This window comes from Euprymna scolopes, chromosome 16 (assembly GCF_053919585.1).
Source record: "Euprymna scolopes isolate OS-2025 chromosome 16, ASM5391958v1, whole genome shotgun sequence".
Lineage (NCBI taxonomy): Eukaryota > Metazoa > Mollusca > Cephalopoda > Sepiida > Sepiolidae > Euprymna > Euprymna scolopes.
Genome location: NC_136497.1, coordinates 134,172,977 through 134,188,301, shown reverse-complemented (window position 1 = coordinate 134,188,301; position 15,325 = coordinate 134,172,977).

Below are 15,325 nucleotides of genomic sequence, written 5' to 3'. Positions count from 1 at the left end.
TATTGAGTAAATGATTCATAATTTTGAATTAAAAATCAGTTTCAAAAATAAATATTGACAATAATTTGACAAAAGTTTTGTCCTTTAAAAACAAAGTCTCCTCATCAGCAAAAATTGGTGGGGAGCAGTTAAAGACACCAAAATAAAGCTAGCATTTTAGTGGTGTGTAAAATAGATATTCATTTTTTATCTCCATTATAAAATTTGTTTCAATTTGAGTCAGTCTATCTTTTGGCATACTGTTATATTTTGTCCTATAATTAGAATCTAATTCTAGGATTCTAATTGGAAGAGAAAATATAACAGCATGCCAAAAGATAGACTGACTCAAATTGAAACAGATTTTATAATGGAGATAAAAAGGAATATCTGCCTTACAAAAGGGCTAAAATGCTAGTTTTATTTTGGTCTCTTTAACTGCTTTTAAATGTTTTCTTTACTGTTTGAATGGTTCTCTCCACTAGACCATTAGATAGTGGGTATTCTGGGTTGCTTGTTACATAGAAGCAGTCCCATTTAGTGGCAAATTTCTTTGTATACATAAGATTTAAATTTAGCGCCATTATTGGAGATTACCAGTTTGGGTATTTCATGCTTGGATATGTGTTTTGTTCGAGTTTTCACTGTTGAGGCATTTGTATCAGTGAGATGGCTGAATTCAAAATATTTGGAGTAGTAATCCACTACCATGACATAATATTTCTCCCACAGTCTGAAGAGGTCTGTGCCAACCTTTTGCCAGGGTTGATCAGGAATATCATATTATATCTCAAGCTCTGAACTTTGTTGATTACTATACGATTGACATGAATCACAGTTTTTTTATGACGTCTTCTATTTCCTTGTTCATGTTTGACCAAAAAAGAGCCTGTCTGGCATTTATTTATTTTTTTTTTTTTCAATTCTCAGGTGTGCCGGATGCAAAATCTTGCGCATTTCTGCTCGCATATTAGTTGGTATAACGATTTGTTGGCCTTTAATAGAAGTCCTTCCTGGTATGTAAGATAATTTCTGTAGTTTAAATATGGGTAGAGGCAGATGTTATGTTTGCTATTGTAATTGTTGCAATATTACATCATTGCTTGTCTCAGTTGTCAAGTGTTGACGTTTGTCACTGATAGGTATTGAGGCCATTATGGAGTAGACAAAAAGGTTCATTTCTTTGTCCAGGATTCCTGGAGTATTGCATTTTTGTGCCACATAGCTGAGTGCGTCAACAACGTACATTCGTTTTCCCATAGTAGATTCAATTTCAAAGCCATACTTCTGTAAGCCATACTTCTAAGCGTTGTATTCTGGGTGGAGTTTTAGCAATCTGTTTTGTGTCAATAGTATTGAGAGGCTTATGATCGTTGTTAATTAAGAAGTGTTATCCATATAAGAATTTATGAAAATGTTCACAGGCAAATACTATGGTCAACATTTCCAGTTCAACGGGGCAATAATTTTTTTCAACATATGTAAGAGATCGGCTAGCAAATACCACTTGAGCACATATATTATTATGGTTTTGTTCCAACATAGCTCCAAGTCCTAATGTTGATGCGTCTGAAGAGACTCTGATTGGGCATGCTGGGTCAAAGTATTTTAATGTTGGACTCTGCGTGACCAAATTTTTTAGTCGTTGGACAGCTTCATTTGGTGGTCTATCAAAAGACCACATGTTGTCTTTTCCCAATAAGAGTCTAAGAGGTGCGGTTTCATTTGATAAGTTAAGAATGAATTTTTCTAAGTAATTTATCATGCCTAGAAAATGCTGAAGTTCGATTTTGTTTGTTCGATCTGGCATGTTTCTGACAGCTCTGCATTTGTTATCATCAGGCTCAACTCCACGACTGAATATTGTGTGACCTAGAAATGTCAATTCAGTTAAATTAAACTGACGTTTGAACTGATTTAGTTTCATACCGGATTCAAAACTTCACTAGTTCCATTTTGCAAAAGTTCTGAAGTGTCAGTCCAAATTATGATATCGTCCTGTGAATTTCTGCATCCTTCAATGTTTTCGATGATCCCTGCTATTTTTGTATGACATATTTCACTGGCCCTGTATATGCCATATGAGAGACGTGTGGATCTCTACTGCACCCAGGGAGGGTTAAAGATAAGAAGTTTGGGGCTTTCTTCAACTTTGATCTGCCAGAATGCATTGGAGTGAAGAACTTTGCACCTGCCATCTCATGTATTATGTCTGATGCTGTTGGTAGCCTGTAGTGCTCTCGTATTATGGCCTTGTTAAAATTCCTTGGATCAAGGCATACATGAAGGGAACCATTGGATGTTTCTACTACTACCAGCGATGATACCCATCCTGTTGATTCAGATATTGGTTTTATGCCCCCTAAGTCCATCATTCTTTCGAGTTCTTTTTTAATTTTTTCTTTAATAAAAAGGGATTTTTCGTGGAGGGTTTCATTTTTGGATTCATTGTAATATGATAAGTGGCAGAGAGTGCACTAAGTACTCCAAAACAGTCTTTAAATTCCGCCAGAAAATCATGACTGCTTGCTTTAACTTCACATATTGTTATGAGGTTAAGACTGGTACAGGTCTTGAATCCATGTACTGGAGATGCCTCTATAGGTGTGTCAGAAACTTCGTGAAAAATATTGAATAATTCGACCCCTTGTCTTTACAAGCTTATAACTACTCGAAAAATGTAATTCAACCCCTACTTTTTTTTAATTAAAGGAGCAAGGACCAAGATTTCATTTAAAAAACAAACAACGTGGTTTTTAAAAAAAACTTCGGACTTTACAGGTAAATTTCTTAAAAAAACGCTACTTTTTTGTTTTAAATTTGAATACATCATTTATTGATCTTTTATCTTCAATTTGTGATATATAAAACTTTGGCAAACAAATTAATTATTTACTTTTTAATAGACATCTCAAGATCGGGGTGATAATTAATTCGACCCCCTGTCTTTCTAAGCTTATAACTACTCGAAAATGCAATTCAAACCCTATTTTTTTTTCAATTAAAGGGGCAAGGACCAAGGTTTCATAAAAAAATACAAACAACGTGGTTAAAAAAGGTTTTAAACGTCAGACTTTACAGGTAAATTTCCAAAAAACTGTTCTTTTTTCGTTTTAAATTAGAATATATTATTAATCTTTTATCTTCAATTTGTGATATATAAAACTTTGGCACATAAATTAATCATTTACTTTTTAATAGACATTTCAAAATGGGGGGCGTGAATTAAAAAAAACGTTTGTCTAAAATATTTTATTCGGTTTATTGGAAAGAGCATAAAATTTCACATTGACCCTGGAAATATCGTGAAAATAGAATCAATAGAAAAATTTTGATAGATTTTTAAAGTTTAAAAATTGAAAATACTGAACTCGTAAAATTCAAATAATTTCATTACTGTTTTTTTTTAAATAAAAAAATAATATTTCTATTACATTTTATACAACTTTAATAGTTTATTTTGGAAGTATGATCCATAAAGAAAATAAACAACCCATTTTTAAAAGAGAAATTGCGACTTTTTTTTATATTTTATTCGCAGTTTTGTGTTAGGGGTGTAAAAAATTCCTACAAAAATTCTGATACACCTAATGCATCTATGTTTGCTATGATGATTGTGATATGATACTTCAAATTATTTCATGAATTGGGATTGCGGTGTTGTTATAAGCAGAGAATGTTGTTTTGGTTGGTTTTAATTTTGGAAGACTCGATATGGGATGAATGTTGACTTGACTGCCTGAGTCTATTTTAAATGCAATGTTGGTCCTATTGTAGATTCACATTCCAATCTTCAGATAAGGCATTGACCTTGTGGATATTTGTTACTTTATTTCCTCTTCGGGTTGGGGATTTGGCAGAGATGCAATCCACATAACTTACAGATATATCATCATCTGTAGAAGATGCCTCACTATTTTTTTTCTGATGCACTTTATGTACTGATCTTTTAGCAAGACATCAACTGGCAAAATGATTTTTTTCTGTTGCATTTGTTGCAAGTCTGTATGCAGGGCAGTTTCCACGAAAATACGAGAATGCACAGAATCTGAATTTTTTTTTATCTTTCGCTATTGCAGTTATTGTTTGAAGAGTTTAGTGATTCTAGCTGTACACACTATCAATAATTCCCCCCACTCTTTATCTGTACCTAAACCTAAACGTAGATTCCATGAACAAAGCTTCTTTCTTAGAACTGCTCGCCTGTGGAATTGTCTTCCGTTTGCCTGCTTTCCGGCTGACTACAATATGGTTGTGTTCAAGTCTAATGTAAATAAGTTCTTGGTGAGCCGTTCTATATAAGTTATCTAATTAACAAAATTTTCATTACTAATGATTACTATATTGTCCAATTTCTACTGTACACTCTTTAACCCTTATCCTTGAGTGGCCTATTGGCCTTGATAAGTGGTGATGCCTATGTAAAAAAAAAAACTTTTGGGTCTATATTTTTCTTTCTTGCTGGGCTTTTTTTGTAAAATTAACCGACTTTAACTATTTCTGTAAGACATCCATTCTTTATCTAGTTAATTCGGCCATTCTACCCGCTTTTATGGCTTTTTCTAGAGTTAAATTAAATTCGGCTAGAAATTTTTCTTGCAGACGGGAGTCATTAGTGCTTATAATTATAACATCCCTCACTAAGCTGTCACAGAGTTCACCAAATTCACATTCTAAGCTGAGAGTTTTTATTTTAGTGACAAATTCATCATATGATCTGCGTCGTCCTAATGCAAAGTGAGAAACTGAAAACGAGAGCGTGTTTTTCTCGAAGGTTGCAAAATTCCTCAAATTTATCAAAGACTTAAAAAAATAAAGCTGTCTTCCTCAGGTTAAAAAATAAAATTTCTATAGATTTTGCGGCTTTGTTTGCAGAATATTCGCTTTGACTGCATCACTTTTTTCTAGCTTTTCCGACGCCATCAAATATATTTTAAGGTCTTGTTTAAATTCCTTCCGTTCTTCAGACAGATTTTCTTAGGAAAAATTTGGTGGAGTGGGGTGAAATGAAGTAAGATTCCATCTTATTTATTATTTAGGTCGTAAATTTCTTAAACCACTTGGTACCGTTGCTTTTTTCGGTCAGCCGAGTAGCCTTTGTACTGGGCTAGTATTGAGATGCTCAGTTTGTATATTTCGCATGTTTAGTAGCCCAAGTATTAGATCATCTCCCGAGGCCTGGCACTTCCACATAAGATGCTTCATCAATTTCACATCCGCCCCAGCAGCACCGTTTGCTTGACAGTTACCGGGGGGTATTGTTTCATGAGTAAATGCCCAATCTTTTGCAAACTTTTGAAATATGTTAGATGAGAATTAGGATCCGTCATCAGAAATGAGAATGTCTAGTATACTATACCTGACAAAATGGCCTCTAAAATGACCGATCACTGCACCTGAGGTTGAGCTGTTCAGCTTCTCCACTTAAAAAAAAACACTATGCTAGTCCATCGTGACTAGATATTCACTTCCAACCCATGAGAAAATGTCGGCAGCAACTCATTGCCAGGGTTTCCTTGGGACTTCTGTGAATATAAGTGACTCCGCTGGTTGATGATCTGCATATGATACGCATGTGGCATAGGCTTGGACGTATTGGCGTATTTAAGTGAACATACCTAGCTAGAATAACAGCTCCCTCGCTTTTCTGAGACAAGAGTTTGTGCCTAGATGGCCAGTGTGACATTTTTGCTTCATTTCTGCTCTCATAGAACGAGATACGACTATTCTTTGTCTTCTTAGTATTAGTCCATCTTGTGCTGTCAACTCGTCCCTGTAGTCAAAAGGGGGTTTACTGAATCAGGCAGCAGCCTTAGTTGCTGGGCCAGCCTGTCGCAATCACCTAGGCTAATATCTTCATGATAGGTTCCTCCAGTGTCTTGCGTCTGATCTCAAAAAGCCTGCGGTTTTTGATGGGATGCATCGTCAGATAATTCACCATCATGAGCTCTTTTGGTTTGGGTTTGTCTGTAGGCGCATGTGAGAGGGTGTTTGCTAATGGGATTTCTTTACCTGGCTTATATCTGATAGAGAGACCATAATGTTGAGACAGTAGCAGCAATTTTGGAGCAGTTTAGGTGCTTTTGCTAATGGCTTCTTGCAGACCGACACAAGTGGTTTGTGGTCAGTGAGGACATTCACTTTCCTTCCGTGCGTGTAATGGTGAATATTTTCCAGACCATACACCACTGCAAGCATCTCTTTTTCAATTTGGGCATATCTTCTTTCGGTGTTTGATTGGGAACGGCTTGCATAGGTGACTGTTTATCCTTCTTGGATCAGGGCTGCTCCCAATCCATACTCACGTGTGAGTTCCTTAAGTGGATTATAGTAGGACAACACTGGCGCTTTGCTTATCATTTCTTTGGCCGTATTGAAAGCAGATTGCTGTGCCTCTGATCACGTCCAGTGTGACATTTTTTTCGTTAAGTCCTGGAAGGGGCTTTAAGATTGTCGTGAGGTTGGGAATAAATTTCCCAACATAGTTTATCATGCTGTGAAATCTTCGCAGGTCTCCAATAGCTTCTGGGGATGGCATGTCAGTCACAGTTCACACTTTTTCTGGTTCGACTATTATACTATCCTTAGTGATGTGATGCCTCATGAAAATAATAGCATCTAGGCATGTTTTTAACTTTTCGGGGTTTAGCTTTATCCTTATTGTCTGGCATTGTTGGAGAAGGCTGTGAAGTCGTTGCTCGTGTTCCTCCTGGTTAGTTCTATAAACCATCAGGTCGTCAGCAATGATGATGATTCCTTTCATATCCTGGAATTGCTCTACCAGCTTCCTTTGAAATATTTCGGCTGCCGAGTTCAGACCAAAGGGTAGTCGACGCCAACAGTATCGGCTGAAACATGTTTAGAATGTGGTGAAATTGCTGGAGCCTTCAGAAAATTCAGTGTGCCAATATCCTGTAGATAGGTCTGCCTCGGTGAATATCTTTAAATCATCAACGCTCTGATTACCATCTGGCATCAATTGAAATGGATGGTTCTCGTCTTGGGGAGGCTCCATGTTTTGACAAGCTTCTGGGTTTGACCTTTACTCCTGATCTGAAATGGAACATGTACATCAGTTCTGTTGCCAAGGACGCTGGGGAAAATAGTGGGATCCTTCTACCGCTCCAGAAAATATCTCACTACTGATGCAATTCTCTATCTGTATAAAAGCCAAGTATGTCCAAGAATGGAGTACTGCTGCCACATCTGGGCAGGAGCTGCTAAAAACAGCCTACACTGAGTACAAAATAGACTTCGTAGCTTAGTGGGGATGCCCTTTTCTCTTCTCTGCAGCCTCTCTCCCACAGAAGAGACGTTGCGAGCCTGTCTTTGTTTTATCGTTATTTCCATGGCAAGTGCTCGTCTAAGCTCTAATCTCTCGTCGCCGCTCACCAATCTTTCACAAGAAACACCCGTCTGGCTGAAACCACTGTCAGTAATTTTCCTCACTCTTTATCTGTGCCTAAATCCAAACGTAGATTCCACGAGCAGAGCTTCTTTCTCAGAGGTGCACGACTGTGGAACTCTCTTCCGTTTGCTTGTTTCCCACCTGACTACAACTTGGATGTCTTCAAGTCCAACATAAACAAATTCCTGACAAACCGCCTCCTTAAGTAAGACACTCTATCACATCTCCAATACTAATGATTACTACAATACTATCTCATTGATTACTGTACATGCAATAACCCTTATCCCCGAGTGGCCTCCGGGCCTTAATAAGTGGTGACCTCCATGTAAAAAAATGTCATGGAGAGTATCCTCGAGGATAGGAATGATTTAGTTTTATCACATAGGTGCTTTGTTGAATTCATGAGGGTTCAGGCATATTATTAAGGCCCCATTCTTCGTTCTTGTGAGGACTATTTGGCTAACCCATGGAGTAGGATTTTTCACTTGCTCAATGACTCCCAGTTTTTTCAGTTTGTCCAGTTTCTTCCTAAGTTCTGGTCGTACCGCCACAAGTGTCCTCCTGTTTGCCATTGGAATAGCATCTGGCTTAAGTTGTAAGGCTGTAACTCCTGGTAACTTTCCCAATTCTCCATCAGACATTTCTCGATAGTTCTTGTCTATGTTAACCGCTGCGACATGGTGGAAATTCTGCTGTTTTATCCCCACTATGCCCATATGTGTGCTTGTAGCCCCAGAAGGAGTTGACAGTTGTCTTCTTTTTTGAATACGACAAACTCCATTGAATATGTTTTGCGCTTCTTATGGTTTTTAAAATTTTTGTGACATATATATTAGGGGTTTTAACATTATTGTGATATATTTCATTGGGGATTTGTTCCACATCGTCAGAATCCCATTGTATGGTTTTATTTATTCACAAACTTTGCATAAAGTGTGTTGATGGTTGCTCCTGTGTCGATCTGGAAGACAATTTCCTGGTTGTCGAGGAGCATGAGACACTTGGCATCTCTTCTTTGCGTCTTCTTTGACTTCACTACGTGTAGCCCATAAGTGCATTCACTTTTGTTATCCTCTACTGTAAAGTTAGGACATGTGGTCGTGGCGTACTATGCTTTTTTTATGTGTTGCTCCATTGTTCGGTAGCTTTTCTGAACTTGCTGGGGCACTTCGACTCAAAATGGCTCTTCTCCATACATGCGTTACATCGTTAATCAAAAGCTGGGCATCTACTGGTTTCATATTGTATTGTTACTGCTCTGACGATTCACTGGTTAGGGACGAATTACGGCCCCTGATGATGACTCAGGAAGATATGTATTTTGCCGCTAATAAAACTTATATTCTTATCCTGTACGTCTTTCCGTCTTACTACTAAAACCCAGCTGATAACTTTACATGGTGTCAGAAAAAGGATACAATTTATGGGGGGGGGAAACAAAGTAACAGATCGAATATTGTAGTAAGAGAAACAGAGAATTCCTAAGAGAAAGAAAACTCTACTACCAACAAAAACTCTGACAAAGTGAAATTAAGCTGTTTGCAGATGATACAAAGTTGTTCACACGTAGTGACATCCCAGGAGCCACAGACAGCCTACAGGCTGACTTAGATAATATGCAAAACTGGTCACAGGACTGGTTGCTCCGTTTTCACCCAGAGAAATGCAGCGTCCTGAAACTAGGGAGCAGGAGATCAGAGGCTAAATACACATTGAAAGACAACTCGCTTGGAGTGATAACACTGGAAGAGCATGATCATAAGAAAGACCTAGGCGTCTACATCAACAACAAACTGAGTTTCAATGAACATGTAGCTAAATCCATTGCAAAAGCAAATAAAGTTGTCGGGATCATTCGCCGCACTTTTGACTTCCTCTCGAATACAGTCTTTGTGCAACTTTACAAGAGCCTTGTGTGTCCTATCTTGGAGTATTGCCACTCTGTCTGGCAGCCACGCCATAAGACCTTATGCAGTGATTAGTTTTGTTTTAAAATCGAAATCATTGACTTCAACTCCGTTGTTGGATATTAAAAATAATAAACACGGTTTTCAATATATAATTTCACGTTTATTCGCGAGATAAAAATGTAAAAATAAGTTGTTGTTTTTTTGTTTTTTTCTGTATAAAGTTGTTTTCATGAGGAATGAAATTTGGCCCGTGGCGTACTTTTTGGCGAACTGGCGTCCTGATATCCCAAAAAAAGAATCACCGTACACATAACATATGTTAAGAACTTAGGCACCGCCAAAACTGGTGGGGGGGGGGGCAGGTAAGTACTTTTTGACGGACCGTCTTTTTAAAAATCTACTAAAAATCAGGTAATTATCCAATCAATACGAAATTTTCAGTGATTATTAAGAGAAGAATGAACTTTATAACAGTGTACTTATTTTTCATAAACAATATATATATATATATATATATATATATATATATATATATATATATATATATATATATATATTGCTTACAAAACCCCCCTTGTTTTGAGGGGGTTCCAAATATGCTTAAAATAATCATCTGAAACTGAACAAAACATATTCTGTTGTTGTAAGGGACGGGATTATAGATTAAAAAACAAAAAAAAATTGTTTGCATACCTTATTTTGATGTCTGAATATCAGAACTTCGATTGTGTTTAATTATCCTGCTTTTGAGTTTTGAAGTGTGAAATTCGGTGAATATGTTAAGTAAAATAATTGATTTAAGTTAAGCAAAACAAAAAATTTTTTTTTAATATTTATACGAAAAAAGCCATTTTAAAATCTTTGATAAATAAATTAACAATTTCTTGTTAGCGAGCCGAATAATGCATGACCATTATTAAACAGGGCATGCTTTGAAGAATCGATACAAAAAAATCGATAAATATTGTGCCCTTTGTGTTAAAAATATCATCATTTTTTTCGATCCAGTTTGGAAACGTTTGCCGTCTTTCTACAACGGTGGACCAAAAGCGCTGAAATATTTTTTTTTATTCTGCTTTAAATTGCCCCCCTCCCCATTTTGGAGAGCCTGACCCCCACACACATATACATTAAAAGCCAAACTCATACAAATGGTCACCCATCTGGTATTAGCCAGCCTCAGCGTTTATAATACATTGAAATTTTCGTCACTGAAAAATAAGTTTTTTTTGGCTTTTTGGTCTTCCGTAGTTTGCTTTTTATCAAGTACAAATGTAAACAGAGTAATCAAATCGACTCGAAGTAACTGGTTGCCTATATGAATAAGTGGAATTATTTAAAATTCAGGTACTTATATTATAATATTTTTGCATATTCTCATAGAAAATCACCCTAAATCTTAGTTAGACAAGAAATAAACAAATTCTTTCAAAAACCTTCTTTTTTTTTTAAACTATTTATATACGTTTTTTGTGCAAAACAAAAACCGCCAATTGCTAACTTTTGGGTAAAATTTAACATTTCAAATTTAATTAAAAATAGTAGAAAAAGTTTTACATTATGCTGCTTTCTATATGATAAAATTCAGGGTTTTATCTTTCTGGAAAAAAAAGTTACTCAGAAATAATGGATTTTAATAAATGTAATTTCGATTTAAAAAACAACAACAACTTGATTTTTCGGCCATTTTTGACGGTGCCTAAATTTAACTTTAGCAATACAAACAAAACTTTTTTTTTTTTTACTAGTAAACGCTTTTTATTTATTTTAAACAATATACAGGACCTTTTTTCAAATTTAAAACAATATAAACACATATTTAATAATCAATTATTAATAATTTAATTGTAATACCTACAAGAATTAAACGCAATTTCTTCGGCAATATAATGTATTGGGTCCGTCATTGTGCAGTTTAAAATTAATTTAATTTTGCTATTTATTTACTTTTGGTGGGGGTGGGGGGCATAATTTTGAAACTGTAAAATAATCCATTTTTTTTTTTTTTACTTTTTTATGTGTATTTGTGAACAGAACGGGGTTGTTTTACTATACACAGATTCGAAAAAAAAAATTATTTTAAATTTTTCTGCAAAACTGGTTTCCGATCGCCATCTTTGATCGTGACTTCATCCGTGAACATGGATTTTAATAATCGTTTCGTTTCATTTATGTCATTTAAAAGCAGTCAGTTAAACAAAATGTAAGTATTGATTAAATTAATAATTCAATGAATTATGTTATTTTTATGCGTGTGTGTGCGTGCGTGCGTGCGTGCGTGCGTGTGTGTGTGTGTGTGTGTGTGTGTGTGTGTGTGTGTGTGTGTGTGTGTGTGTGTGTGTGTGTGTGTGAAAGGGGTGTTTTAATATTACAAAAGGGTCTGTAAATTTTTATATTGTAACATTAAAATCTGAAACTATGGAGGTAAATAAATAATAATAATTGTATTTGTGGTTAAACTGAAGAGAAGCCTTTCTAATTTTGATCGGGTTTCTTGAGTCAGTATCGATGGTGGTCAGTTCTGGTTGGATTTAAAGTGTTATTTCAACTTTTACAAACATTATAAAGAATGTTTTAAAAAGAATTTTGATAAAACATCTTTATTTAAAATTTATATTCATTTTTATATAAAAAAAATAAACTAAACAAAGTTTATTCTCTTTTTTTTTGGTGGGGGGGCAGGTTTGCCGTTTAGTTGTACAAATAGCCTTCTATGCTGTTATAAAAAAGGGATACGTTGGGTCGAGACCGCTGTATAAGTATTGTAAACAAACGTTTGTTTATATTTACGTGATTATTGAAAATGTAATTTTGTGATAAAAATGTAATTAAAATTAACCACGTTGTTTAACAAATAATAATAATAATAATAATAATAATAATAACAATAATAATAATAATAATAACAATAATAATAATAATAATAATAATAATAATAATAAAGAAATAATGCAAGATAAAGTTTTAAAATGATTAAATGTATTTTATTTTATAATTTAAAAAATGAAATCATTGAACAATATAAATAAAATATTGCTTTTGTTCTCGAAAAGAAATCATGAAAGATGAAGTTAAATATTGAATTTTTGTGGAGATGCATGCAGGAATAAGGAATAAGTGTTTCCGCGCATCATCATATGCATCCGAGAACAATATAAAATGTAAAATCTTGTCGGAATTTATCCTGCTTCCAGATAAATTCGACGCTAAAGTAACTAGGCTGAAAAAAAAGCATGAAACAAAAGGGGGGGGTAAGGAATAAAATATAAATGTCTTGTTTTAAAACGAAGAAGAAACTTTATTTACAATAAGTTGCAAATTTTTCCCTTTGCGGGCATTAAACTTAAAACGCCAAAATAACGAAGACAAAACACGCTCGCAATATTACAGTAACAAAACAAAAAATGCTGGTTCTTCTATATAAAACAATGTTTTAACGGAAGGGTCGTTTGTTAACCCGACTACCACAGAATATATTAAAAGTAAAAGTACTTCCGAAATAAAGCCTTGAATAAAGGAACGTACTCACAAAAATAATGTTCAAAGTTCTTTTAGAATTTTCCTTTCCTGCGTGAAAACCGTAGACACACAGGTATTACAGGAGCAAGACCTCGTCGCTTGTCCGGATAGGAAATTCCATAATACCTTGTCACGTAAAAGGTATTTTCTTTAAATTTCACTCCTTGTAAAATAATAATAAAATAAATACGTGCAGGACCGCAGCCACGTAGTTAATCTCCAGAAGCCTGTCTCGTCACAGCCGGGTTTACTTCTTTCAAGGAGGGCTCTTCAAAATTCATCTTCAGCGCCGGGCAAAGAACGCGTTCTCTCTCCTCGACAGCAGAATTTCAAAAGAGGGTGAAATACGCGCTGAGCTCGTGACGTCATCACAGAGCTAGCATTTCTCTTTTCTCCAAATTGAAGGGAGTTTCGTACAAAAAAGGGACACGGAACCCAATCCAATAAAACAATATATATATAAATATAAATCATGAACCAGCATAAAAAATATAAGTATATACACAGGGGGGGGGGAGTATACAATTGTTGGTGTAAAAACAGAAAAAATTCCAACATTCTCCCCCAACAGGAAATGGCAGTCAACCTACAGTTGGATGACACCTGTAAAATTTACAATACAAATTTTTTTTATATATACATATACTACACAATGTATGGTCAGGAGCTCTCCAGGAAACGCATATTAGAACAAAAAGCAGAAAAATTTAAAGGCTTATTCTACAAAAATTCACATGAAAACATTCATGTTTAAGGTTAGAACAGAGAATATTCTGCCAGGTAATCAACCATTAGCATATAAGAGTAAAGGCTTGAGAAGTTCACTTACCATCCACCCTCCTCATCCTTATATTATCTCTGGCGAACATCAAAATATCTCAGCTCCCTCGTAACCACAAGAGCCCAGTGAGATCAACACCGGTGCTACAAGAGGGACGAATCCAATCAACCCTACGCTTGGACAAGTTCTTCAACTCTGTGAAATAAAATAAAACTGCAACCCAAATTTTGCACAAATTATTAAAGGCAATTGCAGTTTTAAACGCTTGCATAGCTATATACATATAGCTAAACAAACAAAGTTGAGTATAGGTGTCAGAAACACCTAGGTAGCTTGAGATGTAATATTTATGGAAGACTCCTATCAAGGAGAGATCCAATCTTGTGTTCAGCACTGAAACAAACATCTCAGCATTAGAAAAATCATTTCTAACTAAGTATAGGATGGTTCTGAGCGCCTCAGAAACACCCCTGGACAAATCAAGCTTGACTTCGATAGCTCTTGCAATACTGCAGTAAGCCACGTCAAGACAGATCTCCACAAAACATTCAAAAACAAAAACACCTGCACGTGACTCCCAAGCAGGAACCGTCCTACCTAAAGGAGCAACTTCACAAAATGAAGGTTCTGCAAGTGATTTCTGCACAACATATCCTACACTCCCATAGGAACTCGGAGAAGCTGAACTACACACCATGTAGTCAGCAAATTCAACAGGATCCCTCATGGGATTCTTTATCGAGTTACACTCAACCTGAGTCTGGACGCCCCAGTCCAACTTGAGTTCACGTAACTCTTCAAAAACCGTTCTCCTGGTTTTTACACGTTCACAGGTGGATATAGTGCTTTCTGCCCTATAACCTTCATGGAGAATTTCTCTCCCAGTGCTAACATTAGCACTTAAAGTGCACAAAACTTGCACTTTCACACTGGACAGACTCCTGTCCTTCAACCACTGACCATTGTCAGAACCACATGACCGGAGTAATATCCCACCGTCATGATTAAATTCCTCGGTATTCTGACAAGGTTGTGGAAGATAACCACATATGCGAGTTTTCGAACTCACATGGTTAGAGGGCAAAACAATTCCAACATCCCATGGAAATCCCTCCATAAATTTCATAATATTCATGCCCACACTTAACAAGTCGTGGACACGAGTGGTATCATTCATGATACCTGGGAATCTCACTCCCAATACCTTCTTTAAAATACTACAGGCAAACTGCCCGCCAGAAAAATCAAACTTCAGCGCCTGACTACGCAGATCCTCTGAAGTGGCACTTGCAACACTGCTTTCAGACTGTGATACAACATCTTCCAAGCCAAACTTGCCAGAACTCAGCGAACAGTTTTCAGAGTCCTGACATTCGGGCTTAGTAGTCGGAAACTCGCCAAGCATCTCCCTAGGGGTTTCAAATATCTCAGGGTTGCACAAAGAATCACACTCCACACCATCTGCCAACCTCGAAAGAATGAATCGAACCTGGGACGAGAACACTACAACATTAACAGCATCCGCTTCTACTAGCGAACAGTCCACGTCCTCACGTAAGGAACGATCACCCAACAACTCTGTAATATCATCTACCGATGACAACCATTCATCGACATCGGCCTTCATCGTCATAAAATAAGGCTGGGGTAATTCCCTCTGCAACCGCAACAAATCCAAGACGGCGATAACTTTCCCCAAATAAAACTTTCGTTTCTTTACAAGGA